This window comes from Heterocephalus glaber, unplaced genomic scaffold (genome assembly GCF_053883595.1).
Source record: "Heterocephalus glaber isolate CG9 unplaced genomic scaffold, H.glaber_assembly_v1.0 deba00001720, whole genome shotgun sequence".
Classification (NCBI taxonomy): Eukaryota; Metazoa; Chordata; class Mammalia; order Rodentia; family Bathyergidae; genus Heterocephalus; species Heterocephalus glaber.
In genome coordinates, this window is record NW_028258433.1 from 8350535 (window position 1) to 8358466 (window position 7932).

Below are 7932 nucleotides of genomic sequence, written 5' to 3' on the forward strand. Positions count from 1 at the left end.
CAAACGTCTCTCACTGAAGTCTCCCTCCTTGCCTCTGCCCCACACACCCTCTTCTCCCTTACCAACTTCACTCTTCTTTCTGACATACTATGTACTTTGCTTATAATTTTGAGTATTAAATATATTCCTCTGATAGGAAGCAAGCTCTACATGAGCAAAAGTCTATCTTTAATTCACTGTAATGTCTAATGCTCAGAATGGTACCTCACACATTATAGATATTCACACAATATTAGCTGAATTGACCTATCTATTCATATACAAGATGTGATTAAAAATGTAGCGAATATTTCATTTTCAAAAATTTTTGTTGCAAGACACACTGTCATTAATTCCCCTCAAAATATTCCTCCTCATATTCAACACATTTATCCCATTGTTCTTGCCATTTTCTGAAGCAGTTCTTAGAAGTCCTCTTTTGTGAATGTCTTTATGAAGTGTGCTAAAAAATATGATGAATACTGCTGCTGAATATCATCCAGAAGAAAAGCAGGCTTCTAAAAACATAGTGTGTCTTTGTCCACTTCACTGGGTCTGGCACTATGTGAATTGTAGCTCTTTTCCAAAGTTAAATTGGCCATGAAATTTAAACATTTAAAGTCAACTCAAGGCTTTGAGGAAGGCATGACAGTGCAACTAAAGAGTTTGAGGAAAGAGGGCTTCCAGAACTGCTTCAGAAAATGAAAAGAATGATGGGTAAGATATTCAATAAAATATAGGTATTATTATATTATAATTATTATATTACTATATTATTCAATATAATAAGGGTATTCAAAATGAGGAATATGAGTATTTTGAGGGTAATTAATGGTAATATGTCCCTTAGTGATTTTTTTAAAAAACTTTTTAAATTAATTATATTGGCAAATTTATGGTATACAATATAATGACATTCATCATTGAAATTTTTCACCTTTCCATAATCCATCTTGGTTCTTATTTTTTCCCCATTCCCCTGGCCTCCCTTCAAACCCTCCACCCTCCCTATCTACAAAAACTTTGTTTCCATTTTTTTCTTTTTCTCCTATTAATTCCATTCCCTTCTTTCCTTTCCCATATCCCTCCCACTACCCCTTTGCCCCTTTTCTTCCTATTTCACATTATCTATTATGTCTTTTAGTCCTTATTTACACTTTCAGTTTCTCACATTAGAGAAACTATTCAGTATTTACACATGTGTGTCCTATTTAATTCACTTAAGAGTATCGCCTCAATGTGCATCCATTTAGCTATAAATGTCTCTAGTTTCTCATTCTTTATGGCTGAGTAGTACTCCATTTTATAAAAAAAAAAAACAAAACAAACAAAAACCACATTTTCTTTATCCAGTCTCCAGTTGATGGGCACTTGGGCTATTTCCAAATTTTAGATATCACGAATTGTGCTGCTATGAGCATGGGTGCACATATATCACTGTGGTATGATTCTTTTAATTCTTTGGGGAAGATATCCAGCAGGGGAATAGCTGGGTCAAATGGGACTTCCAGTCCTAGTTCTTCGAGGTATCTCCATACTGATTTCCACAGTGGTTGCACCAGTCTACACTCCCACCAGCAGTGGAGCAGGGTTCCTCCCTCCCCACAGCCCTGCCAGCATTTGTTACTGGTTGATTTCAGGATGGCAGCCATTCTTTCTGGGGTGAGGTGGAATCTCAGTGTTGTTTTCATTTGCATCTCTCGAATGACCAGTGATGTTGAACATTTTTTCATGTTTATTTGCTATTTCTATTTCTTTGTCTGAGAAATGTCTGTTCATTTCAGATGCCCATTTCTGGATTGGGTCTTTAAATTTGGGAGGTCTGATTTTTTTTAAAGTTCTTTATATATTCTAGATAGTAGACCTTTGTCTGAGGGACACCTGGTGAAAATTTTTTCTCACATTGTGGGTTGTCTCTTCATGCTGTTGGTGGTTTCTCTTGCTGTGCAGGAGCTTTTTAGTAAGAAGAGATTCCACTTGTTGATTGTGCTAGATCACGGGCAACTGAGGTTTTGTTCATAAAATCTTTACACTTCAAGAGTTCTTCCTAACCTATCTTCCACCTGATTTAGTGTTTCTGTTTTAATATTTAGATCTGTAATCCATTTCAATTTTAGTTTAGTGCATGGTGAGAGATATAGATCTAGTTTTAATCTTTGGCAAGTTGAACCCCAATTTTTCCAGCACCATTTATTAAAGAGGCTATCTTTCCTCCAGTGAGGGTGTTTGGCTCCTTTGTCAAAGATGAGGTGGCTGAGTATGTCTGGAGTTGTTTCGGGATCTTCTTATCCATTCCACTAGTCCACAGGTCTGTTACTTTGACAGTACCATGCTGTTTTTATCACAGTAGATTTGTAGTATAGTTTCAACTTGGGGATTGTGATACCCCCTGCCTTGTCTTTATTGCCTAGTATTGCTTTTGTTAGTCTAGTTCTTTTCTTGTTCCAAATGAATTTTTGGATTGTTTTCTCCAGGTCTGTGAAGTACGCCACTGGGATTTCAATTGGGATTGCATTGAATCTATATAGCAGTTTTGGAAGTATGGCCATTTTCACTATGTTGATTCTTCCTACCCAGGAGCAAGGGATGTCTTTCCATTTTCTGATATCATCTTCAATCTCTTTTTTCAGAGTGCTATAGTTTTCAGAGTAGAGGTCTTTGATTTCTTTGGTTAGGTTGATTCCTAGGTATTTCAATATTTTGGATGCTCTTGTGAAAGGAATTGATTGCCCCATTTCTCTCTCAGTGAGTCTGTTTTATTGTGTACAGAAAAGATATTGATTTTTATGTGTTGACCTTGTATCCAGCTACTCTACTGAATTTGGTTATTAAGTCTAGAAGACTTTTGGTGGAGTTCTTGGGGTCTTCTATATAGAGTATCATGTCATCTGCAAATAATGACAATTTGACTTCTTCATTTCCTATCTTTATTCCTTTTATTTCTTTCTCTTGTCTAATTGTCATGGCTAATGTTTCCAAGACTATATTGAACAGGCATGGTGATAGTGGACATCCTTGTCTTGTTCCTGATTTTAGTGTGAAGGACTTCAGTTTTTGACCATTTAGTATAATATTGGCTGTTGGTTTTACATAGATGGCTTTTATCAGATTGAGTTAGAGTCCATCTACTCCAATTTTGTAGGGTTTTATCATAAATGCATGTTGATTTTGTCAAATGCTTTTTCTGCATCTATTGAAATGATCATATGGATTTTGTCCTTGGTTCTATTAATATAGTGTATTACATTTATTGATTTGCATATGTTGAACCATCCCTGCATCCCTGGGATGAATCCCACTTGGTCAGGGTATATGATCTTCTTAATGATCTTCTGCATTCTATTTGGCAGTATCTTATTAAGGATTTTTGCATCTATGTTCATTAGTGAGATTGGCCTATAGTTCTCTTTTCAAATGGGTCTTTCTCTGATTTGGAGATCAGGGTAATCCTTGCTTCCAGGAATGAATTCGGGAGTATGGCTTCCCTTTAAATTTTATTGAAGAGTTTAAACAGTAGTGCCAGTAGGTCCTCTCTAAATGTCTTGTAGAATTCAGCAGTGAAGCCATCAGGGCCCAGGCTTTTCTTAGTTGGTACATTTTAAATTACATTTTCAATTTCATTGATTGATATTGGGTCATTTAGAATTTTTAGGTCTTCTTCGTTCAAGTTTGGTAATTCACTCGTATCTAGGAATCTGTCCATTTCTTCTGTATTTTCCATCTTATTGGCATATAGGTTCTCAAAGTAGGTATTGATGATCCTCTGGATTTCTGCTGGGTCCATTGTAATTTCACCCTTTTCATTCCTGATTGCATGGATTTGGGCCTTTTCTTTCCTTTTTTGATGAGTCTGGCTAAGGGTTTGTCAATTTTGTTTATTCTTTCCAAGAACCAACTCTTGGCTTCATTGATTTTTTGTATCGTTCTCTTAGTCTCCATGGCATTGATTTCTGCTCTGATCTTTATAATTTCCTCCCTTGTATGAACTTAGGGTTTGTCCACTCTTCTTTTTCTAGAATCTTGAGGTTCAGCATCAGGTTGTTTAATTGGGCTCACTTTGTTTTCCTAATATGTGTAGTCACTGCTATGAATTTCCCTCATAAGACTGCTTTCGTTGTGTCCCATAGATTCAGATATGTTGTATTGTCACTGTCATTTAATTGAAGGAACTGTCTGATTTCATCTTTAATTTCCTCTGTCACCCATTGGTTATTCAGAAGTGTGTTGTTCAATTTCCATTTGTTTATGAAATTCTTGTGTTTTCTATATCTCCAATTTCATTGCACTATGGTCTGATAATACACAGGGGATAACTTCAATTCCTTTGCACTTACTTAAATATGTTTTATGAGTGAATATGTGGTTTATTTTGGAGAATGACCCGTTTGAAGCTGAAAAGAATGTGTATTCTGTTTTTGTGTGGTGGAACACTCTGTAAACATCTGTTAAGTTTATTTGTTCAAGAGTTCGATTGAGTTCTAGTATTTCATTGTTTATTTTTTGTCTAGTTGATCTATCTGTTTGGGACAGTGGGGTACTGAAGTCCCCTACTACTATTGTATTACTGTTTATATGATTTTTTCATATCTGTTGGTATTTGTTTTATATAGTTGGGTGCACTAGTGTTTGGTGCATAGATATTTATGATTGTCATCTCTTCCTGTTGGGTTGTTCTCTTTACAAGGATTTAGTGCCCTTCTTTGTCTCTCTTAATCAGTGTTGGTTTGAAATCCACTTGATCTACAAAGACATAGCTACTCCTGCTTTTCTTCAGGTTCCTGTTGCATGGAGTATTGTTTTTTACCCTTCAACTTTCAGTCTATGAGTTTCTTTTTGAATTAAGTGTGTTTCTTATATGCAGCATATTGTTGGGTTTTGCTTCTTGACCCAGTCTGCCAGTTTATTTCCTTTAATTGGTGAATAAGACCATTAACATTGATGGTTATAACTGGTATGTATTGACTTATTCTTGTCATGACTTTTTCTTTTTGTTGGTTTCTCCTCCTTTGTTTTTTTAATTTCTTGTCATGCCTGATGGATTCATTCTGCAGGACTTCCTGGGGTTTTCATATTATTGTCTTTTCCTAGGATATTGTTTAAAATTTTTTGGAGTGCTGGTTTGCTATTCATGAAGTTCCTCAGGTGCTCTTTGTCATTAAAATATCTTATTTCTCCATCAATTTTGAAAGATAGTTTTACAGGGCTCATCATTCTGGGTTTTAGGTTGTTTTCCTTTAGGGCTTGAAATGCATGACTCCACACTCTTCTTCCTTTGTGGGTTTGTGTTGAGAAGTTTGCTGTGATTCTGATGGGCTTTCCTTTTTATGTGATTTGTTTTTTTTTTCTAAGTGCTTGTAGAATTTTTTTCTTCTAGTGCATTTCTGGAATCTTATCAATTATATGCCTATGTGTAGATTTTTTTGATCATAGCTAGTTGGAATCCTATATGCCTCATTTATCTCTATGTCAAGATCTTTTCCTCTGCTTGGGAAGTTTTCTGCCGTTACTTCTGTGAACAGTTTTCTTTAATGTCATCTGCACTCTCTCCTGTTTCTTCATTGACTCTGATTAGTCTGATGTTATTCTTCTTTGCATCATCTAGCAGCTGCTGGATTGATTTCTCATGATCCCTTACTATTTTTAAAAAAATTTTCTTTTCCTGGTGTCTATTTGCAATCTTATCTTCTATATCTGAAATTCTGTCCTCACATTGGTTCATTCTGTGGCGTAACCTTTTAATGGAGTTTTTAATCTCCTGGAAATCTGTTTGCATCTGTTTTATGGATTCCATTTGTTTCCTATGTTGGGCTTCCATCATGTTCCTCAGCTCCTCTATTTCTTCATTTGTGTCCACTCTAGATTTATTAATCATGTCTTGTACTATGGGCACAATCTCTGCTGTTATCTGAAAAATCATTTCTGATTTCATTTTTTTCAGGTCCTCTTTTGTTGCCATTTCAGGGAGTACAGGTGGTTGAATATCAGATTGTTCCATCTCATTGCCCTTTGGAGTTGCCTTATGTGATCTGGAAGTCTGGTTTTGAGACTTATTTACATGTCTTCTCATTTCAACAGATGCAGCCTGCTGTGTCTTTGTTGAGGTGACTTTTTGCTCAACCAGTGGTCTTGAATTCTCAGCAATCCACTGAGCAGCCTTTACTCTGCTGCTCACCAGTACATCAACTCCTGATTTCAGAGTGGTGGCCTTCTAGATCCCTGAACTGACTTGTTGTCTGGGCGGGCTTCTGGCTGGGGTCTGAGCACACTTGGGATGGCATCTAGGTGTGCCTTTTTCTGGGGCCCCTATGTAGCTATTGTCTTGGAGGGCCTTTGGTTGGGGGCTGCACACCCCAGTTTCTGTTGTCTGCACAGGCTTTGGCTAGGGTCTCCTCACATTTATCAATGGTGTTGGGGTGAGCCTCTGAGTATTGCTTGTGTGCCTGTACAGCTCTTCTCCAGGTGGGTCCCTGGCTGTGGCTGATGGTATGGTGAGCCTCTAGCTGAAGCCCATGTGCCCGTGCAGCTCCTCTCTGGGCAGGCTCCTGGCCGGGGGGGCTGTGCCAGAGCCTCTGGTGTTGGGGTGAACCCCTTTAGTGATTTTTTAAAAAATTGAATATTCACTATAATTTTTTATCAGACCTTGTATGAATGTTGAAAAGTAAATTGCAAGCTTGGATTCCTGTGATATAATACATTGTATTCATGTTAACTTTTCTATAAATCCTTCTGCATAGTATATTAAGCTAGCCTAATTTTTATATTGAAAATCTTGTTGCACAAGGTAACATTTTATATCTCACTTGAGATAGAAGCAACAGTACACATTTTTCTATTTTTTAAAAAACTGTACACTAATCTGACTTCTAAAGGTTTTCTTTAAATAATTCTATTGGAAGGCTATCAAGTCTAGAACAAACAAAGAAGCAAAGGTATTATAATATAAATTTGGTAAATTAACATTAAAGTTGAAGGGCAAATCAATGAAAGAATAAATTTTTTTTGTATCCTACAAAGCTAGTAAAGTGAAAAGCTTTATAACCTCAGCCTTCAGTAGTTGGGCAGTCCTCCGTGTCACATTAGGGAGATGTCCCGGCTGGCTGTCTTACTGTGGGATTCCACGAGTGAACAAAAGGACATCACTGAATCAGTTGGCCTTCATGGACATAAGAAACTAAAGATGGAGGTTGTTTTGTCTTTGAGGGAGGCCATATTTTCCTCCACCTGACCTTCTGACGATAACCAGTCTTTACTCTCTTCCTCCCTCCCATGTTAATTTATATAGATTCTTTTAGTACAATTGTTGGCATTTGTTGACTGGCACAGACTGCTCCTTTTCTTTGGCATCATTTTCTGATTAGTTGACTAGGATTCCTATGAATTTAGAGAAACTTTGTATCGGTTTTAGGTCTCTAGGAAAAGTGAGGCTCATGACCTTACAGTGACTCTTTTGTACCTATGGAAACATAAAGGTAAATCATCCACACTTTTTTTTTTTCACTAAAAGCTTATCAATTTGTTTATTTCTCAGAACTACTGAGAAAAAAAATCAAGCTTGCGGCTGTGAAGAGTAATAGAATATCAGTATCCCATTGCATTTTAGTTACTCAGGACACTTACAGTAATGAAAACCTAAAAGATGGACTGTATCTACACATACATCAAATTATTACCCAATTTTGAAAGTGAATTTTAAATGGCTTTCACATCAAATATTATTCAGAGTGATAGTCACTTCATTAACTTTCTTGTAAGTAGATATTCAACTTCCCAGAACTTCTTTTGTTAAAAGGAATTCTTGAGGTCCAGGGATTTAGCTCAGTGGTTCCGCTGCCTGCCTTGCAAGTGGAAAGACCTGAGTTCGATCCCCAGTACCAAAAAAAAAAAAGGAATTCTTGATACATACTAGGCTTTTAACCCATGCTTGGTAAGAGGAATTGAACTGGAAGATTTCGA

The 7932-nt window shown here is 36.7% G+C and overlaps 1 protein-coding gene across 4 annotated transcripts in view; it reads right to left on the reverse strand.

Annotated features, from left to right (window-relative positions):
* Window positions 1-7932, reverse strand: part of Dclk1 (doublecortin like kinase 1) — a 381164-nt gene that overhangs the window by 147074 nt on the left and 226158 nt on the right. The gene's annotated exons all lie outside the window — the stretch shown is intronic.